Here is a 20,698-nt window from a genome sequence, read left to right as displayed (position 1 = left end):
GTTATGGTCGAGTTCAAATGGTTTATTTTATTATTTTATTTTACTCATTTGTTAGCTTACATTTCTATTTCCTGTATCATGATATTCTATTGTATTCATAACATTATAGTTTGTTCAACCATCCTCTAATCTAAGGATAGAGAGACATATTTCTAGTTTTTCTTTTTTTAAAAATAATTTTTTTAAATTTATGGCAATTGTGTTAATTGACTTTCCCAAGGTCATACAGTTAGGCAATTATTAAGTGTCTAACGCTGAATTTGAACTCAGGTCCTCCTGACTCCAGGGCGCAGTGCTCTATCCACTGTGCTACCCACCCAACTGCCCCCCATTTATAGTTTTTCATAATTACAAATTCTTTATGAAACTTTTTCAAAATTAATTTTATTTTAATTTCCAATCAGTCAACCAATCAGCATACATTTATTAAGTGATTTCTGTGTGCCAGGAATATTTTTTTGTCCCTGCTAAATACAAATATTCCAATATATAAATAAGAACAAAAATACAAGGAATTAAGAAAAAACAAAGATTTTAAAGTGATTTATATGTAAACAGATTGTTTATTAAACAAACAAAAAGGTAGATATCTGTGTGAACTTTAGCTGTTGTAACAATAAAATCATCCTGTTTGTTTTTACAAACCTTTCTGAATATCTATTATATGCATTTAACTGTATTTTATTTCTGTTACTAATTTTTTTCCTATAAACACAGATACACACACACACAAACACAAACACACACACAAACACAAAGAGGAAATCCTTGATTTTTGTGGGTGTAAAAAAGTCCCTGAACAGGGCAGCTAGGTTGCCCTCAGGTTAAAAAGGGAAAGGGAGAATCTGCCATCTCTAATTTCCCTTTTGTCTCAGTGGTTGAATAATGTTCCCTGGTCAAAAATATGGGTGTGGGGGGGTGCCTACTCTCTCATATATCCACAAACTTTTTATTCAAATTTTAAAATATTCTTTAATACTCTTCTGGAATATATTCATGAACATTTTAATAAGTACTTCCTTCTTTTTTGTGGATATAAACTTGTTGCATTGCACCTCATTTTTTTCTCTACTATACGGTCCTTAAATGTATGGAATTGTCAACTCAAAAGTGAATATGAGGTAATTAATAAAATTACATGAATAATTTTGAGGATTGACATATTGTAATTTCTTTTGTTTGCATTACTTCAGCCACTAAGGCATCCATTATTTCTCTGGATCTGTTATATTCATCATTGATTAATGTTGTAAAATATTTGTATAGTCTAATTTGTTGAACTTCTCCCCCATTGAATTTGTACTTCATTTTAAATTTTTTGCAGCTTTGAATAGTTTTGTATAACTTTTATAGCATATTCTGTATTCCTTTCTGAAAATTTATGCCTCTCCACAATCACTCAGACATGAGCTATTTCATTCAGGTGTTCTAAGATTATGAATAATTTTTTTTTAGGTTTTTGCAAGGCAAACGGGGTTAAGTGGCTTGCCCAAGGCCACTCAGCTAGGTAATTATTAAGTGTCTGAGACTGGATTTGAACCCAGGTACTCCTGACTCTATGGCCAGTGCTTTATTCACTATGCCACCTAGCCGCCCCTATTATGAATAATTTTTAAAAGATTTCAGAGTGCTCATTAAAACACCTTTGCAGCTTCATTTCTTATTTCTCAAAGTTCCAAAGGTAATAAAAAATTGAAATAGCTGTTAGGCTATAACATTAGACTATAGCAGGGGCAGCTAAGTGGTTCAGTGGAAAATGTGTTGCATGAAGTCAAGAAGACCTGAATTCAGATTCTGCCTCAGATACTTAGTAGGTGTGTGACCCCCCAGATAAGTAATTTAATCCTTTTTGCCTCAGTTTCCTAATCTCTAAAATGAACTGGAGAAGAAAATGACAAACTTTTTTCCCAAAAAGTTGCAAATGGGATCCCGAAAAGTTGGACGTAATTTAAGTGACTGAATAATTAAAGGTTTAGTTTGGTATATGTTGGTGTAAATATAATTGATCCAGTATTATTTTTTTAGGCATGGGTTAAACCAATCATTTATAGATTATAATCTATTGTAATTATTTTTCTGTTGTAAACTCCTTTGACAGTGATGAAGCCCATGCACTCTTTTTCAGAATCATGTTTTTAAATGCTTAAGATAAAATATATAGGAATACCAAGGAATAGTTATATTGATAGGCACTAAATTATTAAAAAAGCAAGTTCTTAGATTCCTTACTGATTATGATCACTTCCACCTCCTTAGACTAAACTCATATCTTCTCTGTATCATTGCTCGCTTTTTAAATATATTTTTCTAGTTATAGCAATTCCTTTTTATATAGTATATTATGAAACCCCAAGGGCAAACTAGTTCATCTGTTTTCTCTTGCCTACCAAGGAATTTTGCATTAGGTGGTGCAGTGATAGAACACTGACCTTGGAGTCAGGATGATGGTAGTTTGAATCTTGCTGCAAACACTTGACACTTAATAGCTGTATGACTTTGGGCACATCACTTAACCCTGATTGAGTCACATCCAGGGCTATCGTCCTGATTCATATCTGGCCCTTGAATCCAGATGGCTCTGGAGGAGAAAGTGAGACTGGTGACTTAGTATAACATCCATTCACTCAAATTCAGTTCATGTGCTTGTCATGGTCTCTGAGAACAAAGAACAAACATCATCATCATATCATGAATTGAATAGTCAATCAGTTATTCCTATGTACATTAGTTTGTCAAGAATTGATAGACTCACATAGCCTAAGAAGGAAATAAGATTTCATTTATTTAGTTCTTTATTGTTTTTTTGAATTTTACAATTCCTCCCCATTTCGCTTCCCTCCTCCTACCCCCTATAGAAGACAATCTTTTAGTCTTTACCTTATTTCCATGCTATACATTGATCAAAATTATTTAATTCTTTATTAATTTTTGTCAAAATATTTTTGAGTTATTTTAATGTAGATCTGTTTGTCTTGATAAATTAATATCCAAATAGTTGACACATTTTGACATGATTATAAAAGATTTTTATTTCTTTTGATTCTTAATTGCTGTTATATTAAAGTGTCAATGATTTTTTTTGTTTTATGTTATAATCCTGACTGAATTAGTTACTGCAAGTTTTTTATTGACTTGTTATATACTTATTCAATTTGCATTTATATTTTCAATACTTTTTCCTTTAATTTCTTTATCATGTCTTAGTGCTGTTGCTAAATTTTCTAAGACAGTGAAAAATAAGGGTGGCAAGCAATCAGTAAGCATCTTTTAAGTGCCTATTGTGAGCTATATATATTGGAGATAGAAAAAGAGACAAAAGATAGTCCCTGTTAAAGTGTTAAATCTTTTTTTTTTGTAAGGCAAATGGGGTTAAGTGGCTTGCCCTAGGCCACACAGCTAGGTAATTATCAAGTGTCTGAGACCAGATTTGAACCCAGGTACTCCTGACTCCAAGGCTGGTGCTTTATCCACTACCACCTAGCTGCTCCCAGTGTTAAATCTTAATACTTGTTTTTATTGAAAATGGATCTTCTGTTTATGAATATTATTATCCCATAGTTTTGAATGTGTACTTTGTGTCATAGGATATCACAGATTTGAATCTGGAAGGGATGTTATGGGTCATTTTATCTAACCCCTCATTTAAATTTTTTTTTCCCTTTTCAAAGTTATGACCCTAACAAGCATCAAGAAACATAACTACTTCCATATGTAAAGAAGAGGAAAAGATGCATATGAAAGTTTGAAATCTCTTTTATACCTATTAAATCTATTATTGTTTTTACAATATATATTAAATTTAATTCAGTAATATTAGCATTATCCTGCTTGTGTGTCTCCTGCATCTCTGAAGAACTTACATAATTGTTTTCATGTGAATTCCTTGAGAGCCAAAATTGTGTTTTGCTTTTTTTTAATATCCTCAGTTATTGGCATAGTGCCTGCCTGGTATATGGTAGGTGCTTAATAAATACTTTTAAAATTGGCATTAGGGCAGCTGAGTGGCAGGGGGATAGAGTGCCAGACATGGGAGTCAGGAAGACTCTTCTTCCTGAGTTCTGACTTCAGACATTTATTAACTGGGTCACTCTGGGTAAACTACTTAACCCTGTTTGACTCAGTTTCCTCATCTGACGAACTGGAGAAGAAAATCACAAACTATTCTAGTATCTTTGCCAGGAAAATCCCAAATGGGGTCCTAAGGAGTTAGACATGAGTGAAACTACTGAACAAGAACAAAAAAAATAGCATTATTGATTCTTCATTGTATTTTTTGAGTGTTTCTTTGATGATCTTTCCTTTCTATTACTTTTTCTAATCATTGCCTCTCCAAAACTACTCCTTAATTATCTTTTTCCCTCTGTCCCGAATGGGAACTCTTCCTGCAACTAATAACTATTATAAAGTCACAGATAGTGTCTGAAAATCTATGGCTTTATTCTGTAACTGCAGCCCATCACCACTGTCAAGAGACAGGAAATATAGGACAGCTAGGTGGCGCTGTGGATAGAGCACTGTAGTGCATGCACCCACCCTGGAGTCAGGAGTACCAGAGTTCAAATCTGGTCTCAGATACTTAATAATTACCTAGCTGTGTGGCCTTGGGCATGCCACTTAACCCTATTGCCTTGCAAAAACTAAAAAAAGAGAGAGAGAGAGAGAGATAGGAAATATGCTTTATTATCAGTCTTCTAGAATCATAGTTGTCCCCTTACTGATCAGAGTTCTAAGCCTTTCAAAGCTGTCTTTCTTGTAATCACTGGGCATATTGTTCTCCTTGTTCTGCTTACTTCACTGTATCAATTCATAAAAACCTTCCAATTGTTTTTGAATTTGTTCCTTAATACAGATGAGATTAAAGCAATCCATAGTCATATGAAAAATTGCTCTAAATTATTACTTATTAGAGAAATGCAAATTAAAGCTTCTCTGAGGTACCACCTCACACCTCTCAGACTGGCCAATATGACCAGAAAGATCATTGTTGGAAGGGTTGTGGGAAATCTGGGACACTATTACAATGTTGATGGACCTGTGAACTCATCCAACCTTTCTGGAGAGAAATTTGGAATTAGGTCCAAAAGACAACAAAAATGTGCATACCCTTTGATCCATTAATACTACTACTGGGTCTATACCCTGAAGAAATGATGAAAAAGGATAAAAACATCACTTGTACAAAAAGATTCATAGCAGCCCTGTTTATGGTGGCAAAGAATTGGAAATCAAGTAAATGTCCTTCAATTGGGGAATGGCTTAGCAAACTGTGGTATATGTATGTCATGGAACACTATTGTTCTATTAGAAACCAGGAGGGATGGGAATTCAGGGAAGCCTGGAGGGATTTGCATGAACTGATGCTGAGTGAGATGAGCAGAACCAGAAAAACACTGTACACCCTAACAGCGACATGGGGGTGATGTTCAATCTTGAAAGACTTGCTCATTCCATCAGTGCAACAATCAGGGACAATTTTGGGCTGAATGTGATGGAGAATACCATCTGTATCCAGAGAAATAACTGTGGAGTTTGAACAAAGACCAAGGACTATTAACTTAAATTTAGAAAAAAAAACCTGATATCTTATAGTCTGATTTTGCTGTCTCTTATACTTTATGTTTCTTCCTTAAGGATATGATTTCTCTCTTATCACACTCAATTTGGATCAATGTATATACCATTGAAACAATGTAAAGACCGACAAATTGCCTTGGGGGGGGTGAGAGGAGGGAAGTAAGATTGGGGAAAAATTGTAAAACTCAAAATAAATAAAATATTTAATAAAAAAAAGAAATTGTTCCTTTTTCATTTCTGAAAGTGACTACAATATTCCAGTACACTCGCACATGGTAATTTCAGTCATTCCTGAAATTGATGTTTTTTGTCTCTAGGAAAAGATAGAAACTCCTGGATATTTAAAGCCCTTTTGATCTGGCTCCAGTTTATCTTATTGATTACATATTATTTCCTTCCATGTACTTTTTTTGGTTTTTGCAAAATAATGGGGTTAAGTGAGTTGCCCAAGGTTACATTGCTAAGTCATTATTAAGTTTCTGAGGCTGGATCTGAACTCAGGTCCTCCTGACTCCAAGGCTGATGCTGTATTTCTCTTGTACCACTTAGCTGCCTCCTCCACCTACTTTCATACTATGTTTTAGATTAACTGGCGTACTTGCTATTGCCCATACTTGAATTCCATCTCTCATGTTTGTGCTCTAGAATACTCTTCTTCATTTTTATTGCCATTTTATAACCCCCTAGCTACATTTAAGGCACAACTCAACTATCACTTCTTCAAGAGACCTTTTCTGATTCCTTCAATTGTTGGTCTTGCCTTTTCTCCCATCACTTTGTAAATCTGTATTTTCTTATCAAGGAACATGCTGTGTCATAGTTCAGTGGTCATTTGCCTGACAAAATCATGAAGAAGCAAAAATCTGAGAATAAAATATGAACTGTATAGGTTGGAATTTGAATAGATATGTACTACAACTACTTTGTATCCCTTCAATTGAATGTAAGTTTCTTGAAGTCAAGAACTATCTTGCTTTTAAGTATTTGATTCTGTAAAAACTGAAGCACAATTTCTGGCTCATGCTAGGTACTTAATAAATGTATGCTGATTAACAAAGAAGCAAGCAAAAGCTATGGTTCCATTGTTATAAATGTAACAATGTATACATTATTTTATCTGTCCTTTTCTGCCATGATTAGGGTACTGTGTTTAATTATCTGTTCTTAAGGCCCATCAGATATTTAAAAACTGACTCATTTCATTTTCCTTTTATTAATGTTTTCATTTACATTGTTGAGGATCATCAGCCAAGAAACATTTATTAAATGCCTACTTCATGCCAGACACCATATTAAGTACTCAAGATACAAAGAAAGGCAAAAGACAGTTGCTCTTGAAGTGCCCATAATTAATGGAGCAGACAACTCGAAAACAACTATATACAAATAAATTTAGAGAATAAATAAAAAATAATCAGCAGAGGGATATCACAAGAATTAACAGATTAAAAAAGGTTTCTGGTAGAAGTTATGATTTTATTTATTTTTTCTTTTCCTTTTCTTAAAGATTTTATTTATTTTGAGTTTTACAATTTTTCTCCTAATCTTATTTCCTTCCCCTCACGCCTCACAGAAGGCAATTTGCTAATCTTACATTGTTTCCATGGTATACATTGATCCAAATTGAATGTGATGAGAGAGAAATCATATCCTTAAGGAAGAAACATAAAGTATAAGAGATAGCAATATCAGACAATAAAATATCAGTTTATTTTTCTAAATTAAAGTTAATAGTCCTTGGTCTTTGTTCAAACTCCACAGTTATTTCTCTGGATACAGATGGTATTCTCCATCACATTCAGCCCCAAATTGTCCCTGATTGTTGCACTGATGGAATGAGCAAGTCCATCAAGGTTGATCATCACCCTCATGTTGCTGTTAGGGTTGTACAGTGTTATTCTGGTTCTCCTCATCTCACTCAGCATCAGTTCATGCAGATCTCTCCAGGCTTCCCTGAATTCCCATCCCTCCTGATTTCTAATAGAACAGTAGTGTTCCATGACATACATATACCACAGTTTGCTAAGCCATTCCCCAGTTGAAGGACATTTACTTGATTTCCAATTCTTTGCCACCATAAACAAGGCTGCTATGAATATTTTTGTACAAGTGATGTTTTTACCCTTTTTTATCATCTCTTCAGGGTATAGACCCAGTAATGGTATTTCTGGATCAAAGGGTATGTCATTTTTGTTGCCCTTTGGGTGTAGTTCCAAATTTCTCTCCAGAAAGGTTGGATGAGTTCACAGCTCCACCGACAATGGAATAGTGTCCCAGATTTCCCACAACCCTTTCAACAACGATCATTATCCTTTCTAGTCATATTGACCAGTCTGAGAGGTGTGAGGTAACACTCAGAGAAGCTTTAATTTGCATTTCTCTAATAAGTAATGATTTAGAGTAATTTTTCATATGACTATAGATTGCTTTGATCTCCTCATCTGTATATTACTTGTGCATATCCTTTGACCATTTGTCAATTGGGAAATGACTTTTTTTTTAATTTGACTCAGTTCTCTGTATATTTTAGAAATGAGTCCTTTGTCAGAAACATTAGTTGTAAAGATTATTTCCCAGTTTACTACATTTCTTTTGATCTTGGTTACTCTCTTCCTCAGTCATAAACTGCTCCCCTTTCCATAGATCTGACAGGTAAACTAGCCGTTGATCTTCTAGTTTGCTTATATAGTGTTGTTTTTTATGTCTAAATCCTGTATCCATTTGTATCTTATCTTGGTATAGGGTGTGAGGTATTGGTCTAATCCAGGTGTCTTCCATACTAACTTCCAGTTTTCTCAACAGTTTTTATCGAAGAGAGGATTTTTATCCCAACAGCTGGATTTATCAAACAGCAGATTACTATAATCGTTTCCTGCTATTGCACCTAGTCTATTCCACTGGTCCACCACTCTGTTTCTTAGCCAATACCAGACAGTTTTGATGACTGATGCTTTATAATATAATTTGAGATCAGGTAGGGCTAAGCCACCTTCTTTTGCACTTTTTTTTCATTGAATCTCTGGAAATTCTTGACTTTATTTCTCCATATAAATTTACTTATAACTTTTTCTAACTCATTAAAGTAATTTTTTGGAAATTTGATTGGTAGGGCATTAAACAGTTTAGTTTTGGTAGAATTGTCGTTTTTATTATATTATCTCAACCTATCCATGAGCAGTTGATGTTTGCCCAGTTACTTAAATCTGATTTAATTTGTGTGAGAAGTGTTTTGTAATTGTTTTCAAAAAGTTTCTGAGTCTGCCTTGGCAAATAGACTCCCAGGTATTTTATATTGCCTGAGGTTACTTTGAATGGGATTTCTCTTTCTAGCTCTTTCTGCTGTATCTAGTCATATATAGAAAAGTTGAGTATTTATGAGGGTTTATTTTATATTCTGCAACTTTGCTAAAATTGCTAATTGTTTCCAGTAGATTTTTGGATGATTTCTTGGGATTCTCTAGCCATCTGCAAAGAGTGTACGTTTTGTCTCTTCCTTCCCAGTTCTAATTCAGAAGGTATGATTTTAACTAGAACTTGGATGAAACCAGTAGACTGAGATGAAAAGGGAGAGTTTTTCAGGTATTGGGGGAGGTGGGGAGAAGAGAATCGACAACCAGTGAAAATAATCAAGTTGGGAGGAGTGTCCTATTCTTAGAAAAGAAATAAGGCCAATGTCATTGGATATAAAATTTCCCTTAATTGCTTTGAGTGCCACATCCCCCAAGTTTTGGTTATGATGTCTCATCATTGTTGTTGTCTTGGATGAAATTGTTATTTATTTGATTTGTTGCTTGATCCATTCATTCTTTAATATTATTTAGTTTCCAATTAATTTTTAGTTTATCTTTTCATGGACCTTCATTACATGTAACTTCTATTGCATCATGATCTGAACTGTATTCATTTAATATTTCTGCCTTTTTGCATTTGGTTGTGAGGTTTTTATGCCCTAATATATGGTCAGTTTTTGGGTAGGTGTCATGTAAAGTTAGTGTCATTGAAATTGAAGAGTACAAAGAGAGATATAATATATAAGAAGAATGGAAAGGGCTTATATGGGTTGGGGGGGAAGGTTTAGTTTTTGTTTTTGTTTGTTAGGGTTATTTTTGCAAGGCAAACTGGGTTAAGTGACTTGCCCAAGGCCACACAGCTAGGTCATTATTAAGTGTCTGAGGCTGGATTTGAACTAAGGTACTCCTGACTCCAGGGCTGGTGCTTTATCCACTACACCACCTAGCTGCCCTGAAGGTTTAGTTTTGAAGTAATTGAAACATCAAACAGATGATTTTTCCATTTGATCTTGGAGTTTATTGATTAAGGGGTGATGTGGTCATACTTGGACTTCAGAAAAATCACTTTGATGGTTGAGTAAAGGATGAACTGGAGTAGAGAGAAACTAGAGTACTAGAATAGGAAGACTAACAAGTAGGCATTTGAAGCACTCCAAGCTTGAAGTGATGCATGCCTTGTACCACAATGGTAAGAGTATCAGAGGAGAGAAAGAAGCACATTCAAGAGATGTAGCAAAGGTGAAATTGATAAACCTGGACAACAAATTGGATATAGAGGCTGAGAGATAGTGAAGAAGAGGACACCTAGGTTGTGAGTCTGGATGTGCTGTTCAAAATGCATGGACATTAGAGATGCTAGATTGGAGGTCAGAGAGATTGGGGCAGGTTAAGTAGATTTGAGAATTCTTCATGTAGAGATGGTAATTAAATCCATGGGAACTGATGAAATCATTAAGTGAAATAGTATAGAGGGAGAAGAGAACCAGCCTTGTGGGATACCTACAGTTAACAGTCATGACCTAGATGAAGATTCAGAAAATATGACTGAGAAGAAAATATCAGATAGATATGAGAAGGTGAAATCCAGAAAACTAGAGAGAAGTGAGTATCAAGGAGAAGAGAGTATTTGAAAATGTCAAAAGATGCAGTAAAATCCAAAAGAATGAGATTTGAGAAATTGTCTTTGGATTAGTTAGGAAGGTATAAAAGGATTGCCTAGGAGTGAGGGCCCAGTTGAGGCTAAGTAACATAAGTTTGTAGTGGACTGTCAGGATGGTTGTGCGATTTTCTTCACTTTTGCTCAGTAGTGTGTGTGTGTGTGTATAGGGATGAAGTGATTCAAGGTTGAGGTTTGGTAGGACAACACAGGTAACATGATAAAAAAGACAAGGCACTTTAGCAAAGAAGACAGCATAGAATTAAACTGGTGACCAGGGAGAGAACTGAGGAGTCTAGAGTTTGGAAGATCAGTGTGAAGGAAAGAGGATGGTTTAGTATTAGAAGGCAGAAGGAGAGGTAGAAACTCTCAATAGAGTGTGAAAAGATAAAGGAATTTCAGTGTTCCTGAACATGCAGGTTGTGCATTTATGAGTGATAGAAGGGTCAAGAGTATGAACCATCTTTTAGTGTGTCTGAGGTTGGGTGAAGGAGTAAGACATGGGAAATGAATTAATTGATGAATTAGAAGATTAGAATGTTTGAAGTAGTATCAATATGTGTATGAAGTGCATTGCATTCTTTGGTTCTGTTTATTTCACTCTAATACAGCATCATATCAGCTTTCCTATGTTTCTCTAGAAAATATTTTCTGAATACTTAGATCATATTCATAAGTTCTTACTTCACAATACTATTCTATTATACATGTCATGTCCTAAAAGTTTTCAACCCTTCCTTAGTTGGGGAACCCCTATTTTGTTTCCAGTATGTTTGTTATTACATAGAGTATTATGAATAATTTAGTATATATTTTCTGTCTTTTGTGTTATATTACCAGTATTGGTATTGCTGGGTCTAAGTTATGGAGATAACTTAAGTGACTTTTCTTGCGCCATTCCAAATTAATATACCAATTGCACCATTATTACCAAAATTGACTATTCACTTATTTGGTCATCTTTGCCAATTTGCAGGGTGTATAAGAGATGTCAGAATTGTTCTTTAGGAGTCTGAAAAGAATGTTTATTCTTTGCTTTTCCTTTTTCTCTATTAATTTAAAATATGTGTAATATAAAAATATATATATTTGCTTCCTCATTAAATTGGTGGATTTATATTGAGTGAATGTATAAATCTATTAGATTTTTTTAGCTCTTTTTACTACATAATTATTAGATACATAAATATTTAAAATGTATCATCAGTGACTCATTTTGCAATTTCAAACAAAGCATAGTATATTTTAGAACACCATTTCTGATGGATTCAATGGTACTTATTTTTAGTCTAAGGTGAACACCATTTTTGATTTTGTTTTATAATACATTAGTTTATTTTTTATTAAATAATTGAATCCATTTACATTTAACATTACAAATTTTAAATTAATCTTCTATCATTTTTTTTCCACTGTTATTTAGTTTTTTGGAATGAAATCCAGACTTTCTCATACTTATTATTTATTTATTATTTATTCAAACCTAACAAAACTGCTCTAAGAAAAATTCCTTTGTTTTACAGTAATGCTTTATATGTTGGTTCTTTTAACTTTAATTTGCCTTTGTCAAAACCAGGAAGTTTATTTTGGTATTACTGAAGCCCCACCTTTTTTCCCTTTTTTTGTTTATATGAAACTGTAGGTGGTTTAGCCAATATAGAGTTCTCATATTTTGTTAACAACTGGTTTATCTTGATTCTCGAAGTGTGAGGTTTGTTTTTTTTAAATGCTTATCTTTTTGACTTAGAAGCTGAAGAATTTGGCTTAAAGGCTGAAGAATTTAGCTTAGAGTGAACTTGTTCAAGGACTTCCTTGAAATACTTATGTCCTTCTGCAAAGTTTTCAGAGTCCAGAAGTCCATTTCTTATCTTTGCTAGTCAATAATCAAGCATCTATTAAAAGTCTACTGTGTGTTTAGCACTGTGTCAGGTACCCAGAAATATAAAGGTAAAATAATGAAAGCATTATAACTTTTTTGGTAGGGGGGGAGAAGCACTAATAAATGAGTAAGAAAGGAGGTGCATGATAATAATAGCTAAGTAGAGCTTAAAGGTTTGAAAAGTGATTTACATAAATTATCATATTTGACCCTAGTGCCTGGGGCACCTAAAAGCTAAGTGATCGAAGGCGGGGCTGAACCCCAGGTCTTCTAAGGCCAGCTAGCATTTACTACACTATGCTGCTCTTAATTATAAAACAACATACCTTCAGGTCATTCACTTAGCAAACCTTTTTACTGTTGCTATTTGGCAGGTACCTTGCAAAGTTCTGAGAATACAAGTAAGAGTAAAAAAGAGTTACTGGCCTCATGGGGCTTGGCAGAGTAATGCAGCCTGAAGAATGAGAGACTTGGCTGGCTTTTGTGTCCTCCTTAAATGAAGGCTCTAGAAGAGAGAGGCTGCAGATTGTCTTAGGAAGCTTTAGGATGAAGAGTTGGAGATCTGCAAAAGAAGTCTTCCCTGCCTTCCCCTTCTCCGACTTAGTGGTAGTAGAGGGAAAGGAATCCCTTAGGCTTAGGTTTGCTTAAGTCTTGGGTCCACAAAGACTCAGATCAGAGACTCAGTGCACATTATAAATCTGCTATGGGACTACACAAAGGAAATGTTTAAAACAATGGGATTTGTAAGCACACTAAATAACTGATATATAGTAACCTATAACTCACATTTTATTCACTGGGAGGTTGATGCTTAAAAACATTAAAAAGTAAAAGAATTTGTGAGCCTACTAAACAGTCATTTCACCAGTAGTCTTATTTATTCATTCATTCATTCATTCATTCATTCATTTATTGTTTTTGCAAGGCAAATGGGGTTAAGTGGCTTGCCCAAGGCCACACAGCTAGGTGTCTGAGACCAGATTTGAACCCAGGTATTTCTGACTCCAAGGCCAGTGCTTTATCCACTACACCACCTAGCCACCACTCACCAACAGTCTTTTATTTTTGTTTTTATTTTTGTAAGGCAAATGGGGTTAAGTGGCTTGCCCAAGGCCACACAGCTAGGTAATTATTAAGTGTGTGAGATCGGATTTGAACCCAGGTACTCCTGACTCCAAGGCTGGTGCTTTATCCACTGTGCCACCTAGCCGCCCCAAAAGCTTCTTTTTTTTTTTTTGTAAGGCAAATGGGGTTAAATAGCCGCCCTAAATATATTGTCTATTGTTTCTTTTAGTTTTTTTTGTTTGTTTGTTTTTAGTTTTTGCCAGGCTATGGGGTTAAGTGGCTTGCCCAAGGCCACACAGCTAGGTAATTATTAAGTGTGTGAGATCGGATTTGAACCCAGGTACTTCCGGTGCTCTATCCACTGCACCACCTAGCTGCGCCTCACCAATAGTCTTTAACAAAGTTAACTTGGCTTTCTTCAAGGCTCGACTCAAATCCCACTTAATAGAGAGGTTCTTTCCTGGTCCTTCTTTCTTCCTTCTCACCCTTTGACTTCACCTTCCATCCATTATGTCTGTATAGTGTGTGTGTGTGTGTGTGTGTGTGTGTGTGTGTGTGTGTGTGTTTGTGTATCTGGAGAGTACCTTTAGTGCTGTGAGACTGATAGGAAGGTATTCTCTACCTTTCAGATTCACATGGTTGCTTCCAAAACTGAAATGGACCTCAGAATTTCTGTTCTGTCACTTTTGTCCAGAGAAAGAAACTGCAGAAAGAGCAGCCAGCCCTTAATGGTGGTTCTATGAAATAGCCCTGGTGAGTCATCTCTGCACATGCTCCTTAGATTGTGCTCTATCCCTAATTAATTATTTGAAATAGTAGAGAAAAAATATAAGTTTAAAACTTCAGAAAAAAGTTAGACAGAAATAATGTAATTCAATTTAACAAGCATTTATTAAGTACCCACCCATTTGTCAGGCAGTATGCTTATGCTACAAAAGTAAAATAGAAACAAATTGAATAGTTGGAGAACTTATTCCTTCTCCAAGGATAGGAGGCAACATAGTAAAAATGCTCAAACTTCACAAATTGAACTCTAGATTTTCTGCAATGCCAATGGATTATTTTATTTAAAAAAAAGTGCATGGGGCAGCTAGATAGTACAGTGGATAGAGCACTGGGTCAGGAGGACCTGAGTTCAAATTCGGCCTTAGGCACTTAATAATTGCCTAGCTCTTTGACCTTGGGCAAGTCACTTTAACCCCATTGATTTAAATAGAAATAAAATAAAATTTAAAAAAATGCATTTTATAAAATGGATTATATTTATAAACACTATCAGTAGATAAAACTCACTACTAAAGTAATATATTACCTCAATTTTTTTGTTGCAGTTTTCTGAATTTTCTAGATTTATACTCATATCCCCCAAAAGAGAAATGTTTTAATCTCTTCATAATTAATAATTTCTTTAGTCTCCTTTGCATAGTTTTTGCTAGAGCTGTTATTTCTAAAACAGTGCCAAATTGAAGTGAAGAAAGTGAAGTAACCTTTAGTTTGGGGCTTTTTTTTTCTTTTTTTTAGTTTTTGCAAGGCAGTGGGGTTAAGTGGCTTGCCCAAGACCACACAGCTAGGTAATTATTAAGTGTCTGAGACTTGGATTTGAACCCAAGTACTCCTGACTCCAGGGCCAGTGCTTTATCCACTACGCCACCTAGCCACCCTACAGCTAGGAAATTAATAAGTGTCTTGGATTTGAACTCAGGTATTCCTGACTCCATTGCACCACCTAGCCGTTGCACCACCTAGCCGTTCCCGGGTTTTTTTTTTTTAAGAGGAAATACTTAACATGTTTCTGCAATATGTTTAAGATTAACTTGTAGTGTTAAATATGCTTTAAAAACTGTTTTAGAGAAAAATCTTGATCATAAGTGGATTCTGTATGTCATCAAAGACCCTCTTCTATATTTATATCATATTGTTTGTTAAACTTTTGGTGTTCTAGTTATTACATTCATTTGTTTTCCTCTCCATAATTCATTGAATCACCCTTGAATTCTTAAGTTTAAATCCTAATTACTAATAATGAATAATTTTTTGATATGTTGGTATATTCTATTTGTTAAAATTTTTTGCAATAGTTTTAAGTAGATTAGTATTTTATTTTCATCCTTAATCTTTGCCATGTTTAGCAAACAAAACTCCTTTACTTCATAGAAAGAATTTGATAGTGTACTATCTTTTTCCTATTAAGATCTGGTGAATTTAATGTGAATTGAGAGTTTGAAAAAATTCACTTGTGACTATGTTTTTGATGCTTATTTTATTTGAAGAAGTTCATTAATGGTTTATCTGATTTTTTTTCCGCCTTTGAGATTTGATTCTTTAGGTTCTTTTTTTTTCCTGCTTTGTCAAAATAGTCTGTATTTTGGATTTTCTTTTGAATATTTCTTTTGTATTTATCATGACTTTTTCTTCCAAATTTCTAATTGTTATAAGGTTTGCTTTCTCCTTTTCTGATTAAATTTGCTATATTTATTGATCTTTAATAATTCTAATATTTATATAGCATTTTAAGATCGGTAAAGTGCTTTACATATATGATTTGATTTGATTTACCTATCAAAGTATCTGCTATTATTATCACTATATTACAAAAGAAGAAACTGAAGGGGCGGCTAGGTGGCACAGTGCATAGATCACTGGACCTGGAATCAGGAGTGCCTGAGTTCAAGTCCTGCCTCAGACACTTAATAATTTCCTAACTGTGTGGCCTTGGGCAAGCCACTTAACCTCATTTGCCTTACAAAAACCTAAATAATAATAATAATAATAATAATAATAATAATAATAATAATAATGATAGAAGAAGAAACTGAGGATGAACAATTAAATGACTTGCCTAGGTCACAGAAATGGTAAGGATCATGATCATATCTTCCTGACTGCAAGTACTACCCTCTCTTAGCTTTGCTTAGTATCAATGGTGGATGACTTGTTTTTTTTTCCATTTTTTTATTTAATATTTATACTCATTTTGTACAAATAATGTTTTTTATACATTAATAAAATATTCTTGTTTAAGAGTAAACAAAATACTCCCTCCCCCCATAAATATAGACTCACTTGAGTGATAAAGTAAAGGGGAGAGGAAAAAATTAAAATTAAAAAAATAATAGTAATAATTGTAGGTATGGCCAGGTGGCGTAATGGACTGAGCACCAGCCCTGGAGCCATGAGCACCCAAGCCCACATCTGGCCCCATACACCCAACAATCACCCAGCTGTGTGCAAGCCACCTGAACCCCACTGCCCTGCAAAAAACCAAAAAAAGAAAAAAAAAGACCCAAAATAAAATAAAATAGTAATAATAGTAGGGGTGGCTGGGTGGCGAACAGAGCATTGGCCCTTGAGCCAGGGGTACCCGGGTCCAAATCCGGCCTCAGACACCCAACAATCACCCTGCTATGCAGCCCCATTTGCCCTGCACCCCCCTAAAAACAGTAATAGTAAAAAATGTGCTTGAGTCTTTGTTCCAACACCAACAACTCTGTTGCTGGTGGATCACATTCTTTATGATAAGTCCATCACAAGTTACTTCCATATTTTTCTACCATTGACATTGCTGATTGCAACTCCCTCCTTTCTTATTTCTCCACTACCATGTACTATATTTTCTCTCTCCTTTCACTCTGACTCTGCTGTAGGGTAGCTGAGTAGTGCAGCAGACAGATCTTTGGCCCTGGGGCCAAGAGGCCTGAGCCCCCATACCACCCCTTAGGCCCAGCATCCACCTGGCCCTATGGTCCCGGACAGGCCTTCCAATCCCAGCCCCTTGCAAGAAGTAAAAAAGAAAATGTGTTATATCTGACCACTCTCCCGCCATGGTCTATCCTCTCTTCCATCACTCACATCATCCCCCCTTCCCCCTGTCCCCCCCTTCTTACTCTAGATACCTATACCCCATTGCTGTTTCCTCTCCTAACCACCTCTGATGATAGTGAAGATTCCCTCATTCCCCCTTGCCTTCCCCCCTTCCATATCATTGTAATAGCTCATTGTAATAAAGAAAAATCTTATTATATGAAATATTTCGGCCTATTCCCCCCTCTCCTTTTTCTTTCTCCCATTATATTTCCCTTTTTGCTATTAACTCCATTTTTACACCATATTTTATCTTCCTATTCAGCTTTCTCCTGTGCTTCAACTATAAAAGCTCCCTCTACCTGCTCTATTAACTGAGAAGGTTCATAAGAGTATTACCAGTGTCATTTTTCTATGCAGGAATACATGCAGTTCATCATCAAATCCCTCATATTTTCCCCCTCTCCACCAATCTCCATGCTTCACCTGAGTCCCGTATCTGAAGAGCAAACCTTCTGTTCAGCTCTGACCATTCCAAAAGGAACATTTGAAATTCCCCTGGTTCATTGAAAGTCTTATCTTTTTCCCTGGAAGAGGACATTCATCCTTTCTGGGTAGTTGATTCTCAGCTGCATTCTGAGCTCTTTTGCCTTCCAGTATATTATATTCCAAGCCCTATGAGCTTCCAATGTAGTTGCTGCTAAGTCCTGTGTGATCCTGACTGCAGCTCCACTATATTTGAACTATGTCCTTCTGTCTGCTTGTAATATTTTCTCTTTGACTTGTGAGTTCTGGAATTTGGCTATAATATTCCTAAGGGGTTGGTTTTTTGGGATCTCTTTCTCAGGGGGATCAGTGGATTCTCTCCATTTCTATTTTGACCTTTGCTTCTAAAATATCAGGGCAATTTTCCTTTAGTAATTCTTTGAAAATGATGTCAAGGCTCTTTTCCTGATTATGAGTTTCAGGTATTCTAATAATTTTTAAATTATCTTTCCTAAGTCTGTTTTCCATATCAGTTGTTTTTTCAATGAGATGTTTCACATTTTCTTCTAATTTTTCATTTTTTTTTTGGTTTTGAAGTATTTAGGCCTGGTTCCTCGTAAATTCATCAATCTCCCTGAGTTCTATTCTTTGTCTGAAGGATTCGTTCTCCTCAGAGAGCTTTCTTATCTCTTTTTCCATCTGGCCAATTTTGCTTTTTAAAGCATTCTTCTCCTCAATAACTTTTTTTAAGTTTTTGCAAGGCAAATGGGGGTTAGGTGGCTTGCCCAAGGCCACACAGCTAGGTAATTATTAAGTGTCTGAGACCAGATTTGAACCTAGGTACTCCTGACTCCAGGGCTGGTGCTTTATCCACTGCACCACCTAGCCGCCCCCCCTCAATAACTTTTTGAACTGTTTTATCCATTTGACCTAAGCTGGTTTTTAGCATGCTATTTTCTTCAGCATTTTTTTGGATTTCCTTGACGAGGCTGCTGACTTCATTTTCATGTTTTTCCTGCATCTCTCTCATTTCTTTTCCCAGTTTTTCTTCTAACTCCCTCATTTGATTTTCAAAGTCTTTTTTGAGCTCTGTCATAGCCTGAGCCCAATTTCTGTTTTTTTCTTGGAGTCTTTAGATACAGGAGCTTGTGCTTCCTCATCTTCAGACTGAGTATTTTGATCCTTCTTGGGCTCATATGCAAAATATTTCTCGATGGTGTTCCTCTTATTTCTCTCGCTCATTTTCCCAGCCTAAGCCTGTTTTGGGGTGCTTCCTGAGCTTTTGGGATACTCCCACAAGGGTCTCAGTATGAGGCTCTGTCCTCCCTTCTCATCTGTGAATGACTATGTGTGCCTCCCTCTGCTAGGGGCCTGAGGTAGAGGGGGCTCTTCACTCCCCTCCCTAGGTTCAGTGGGCTCATGTGCTGGGGGCTCCTGCTTACCAGCTCCGCCTGCTTCTGTTCCTGGATCTTGGCTGCACAGGCCAAGCTGCTCCCTGTGTGCCCTGAGGGCTGGGCTTCAGGTGTTCGCTCTGACAGAGATCCCCCGCTGTTCCCCCAATTTGTGCCCGGTGCTCCCCGGGGCTTAGGTCAGGACACTTCCCCACTGCTGTTAGCCAGGGCTCCCAGCACCCTGGGGCTGCCTCCAGGAGGCTGAAGTTCTTTCACTCTGGTGGGCCACCCCTCTGGTGGGACGCCCCTCCGACCCCAGGGAGCAGAGCCTTTCTGCTCTTTTCCAGGTTACCTTAAGTAGGAGAACTGCCTCATTGGGTCCCTCTGTGGGTTCTGTCTCTAGAAAATTTAGTTAGAGTCCTTAGCTTATAAGTTTTATGAGAGAGTGCGTAAGACACAATCTGGTCTTGTCGCCATCTTGGCTCTGCCCCCGTGGATGACTTGTTAAAAACAACATTGTATTTTGAGTGAGAGGACTTAAGTTTGAATCCTGGCTTTTAGTACATAATCTATGTATAGTACAGGCCACTGTACTACAGTAATACAGGAAAGTACAGGCTACTTTATCTTTTTCCTTAACTGTAAAATGAGAATATTAGACTAGAATAACTACTGATATGCCTTCCAGCCCTAAGTCATTTACCCTCTGGTAAAGTTTCTTGGTGCATATAGAATTGGAATCTGGCCTTTCCACCTGTGAGAATGAGGCATAGGAAATGACCTGATCAGAGCCGTTGAGAGCACCATGTTGAGAATAAAGAACATAAGAATTAGGGGTGGCTAGGTGGTGTAGTGGATAAAAGCACCGACCTTGGAATTAGGAGTACTTGGGTTCAAATCCGGTCTCAGACACTTAATAATTACCTAGCTGTGTGGCCTTGGGCAAGCCACTTAACCCCATTTGCCTTGCAAAAGCTAAAAAAAAAAAGAACATAAGAATCAAGTTGTATTCAGAATGCGCTAGTGCCCACTGGTATTTTGGAGCCAAAGGCATGGCCATAAGGCCAGAATGAAGAGTTTGAATTTTTTAATCTATAGATCATGGGGAATTTTTGGAATTTTTTTTAGGTGGGGAAATAAAAGGATCTGACCAATAATATCTAAGAAGACTGATTGGGTGTTTGTGAAGAGTGAATTGAAGAAGAAAGGAAGTTTCACATGTATTAGTCATTTGAGTCTCATAATGCCCGTAGAAGGTAGGTAATACAATTGTTGTTGTTGTTGCATAGGTGAGGAAATTGAAACCTAACTAGGTGAAGTCATTTACCCAAGGTCACATAACTAGGGGAACACAGTTAGGATTATAAGATTTAGAGCTAGAAAGGATTAGGGATCTTCTTATCCAACCCACCATTTTGTAGATGTGGAAACTGAAGCCCAAAGACTGTTAAGTTCTTTACATCCATTATCTGATCTTCACCATAGTCCTATAAGGCAGATGTTATCATCTCTGTTTTACAGTTGAGGAAACTGAGGCTGAGAGAGATTAAATGAC

The 20,698-nt window shown here is 36.2% G+C and overlaps 1 protein-coding gene across 11 annotated transcripts in view; it reads left to right on the top strand.

Moving 5' to 3' along the window:
- The window catches only part of PPP1R16A (protein phosphatase 1 regulatory subunit 16A), a 108,221-nt gene that overhangs the window by 19,768 nt on the left and 67,755 nt on the right, over positions 1-20,698 (top strand). For 4 of the 11 annotated variants that reach the window (XM_074203020.1, XM_074203017.1, XM_074203015.1 and 1 more), the window contains exons 2-3: positions 14,095-14,218; positions 20,272-20,399. The exons of 1 other annotated variant lie outside the window; for it this stretch is intronic. The gene's annotated coding sequence lies outside the window, so the exon portion shown is untranslated. Of the gene's footprint in view, positions 1-12,095; positions 14,219-20,271; positions 20,400-20,698 lie in introns of those variants that run through there. 6 more of the 11 variants (XM_074203021.1, XM_074203019.1, XM_074203018.1 and 3 more) reach the window with 3 other exon arrangements.

The sequence above is a fragment of the Macrotis lagotis genome, chromosome X, assembly GCF_037893015.1.
Source record: "Macrotis lagotis isolate mMagLag1 chromosome X, bilby.v1.9.chrom.fasta, whole genome shotgun sequence".
Taxonomy (NCBI): Eukaryota; Metazoa; Chordata; class Mammalia; order Peramelemorphia; family Peramelidae; genus Macrotis; species Macrotis lagotis.
This window is presented reverse-complemented; position numbering and strand designations above follow the sequence as displayed.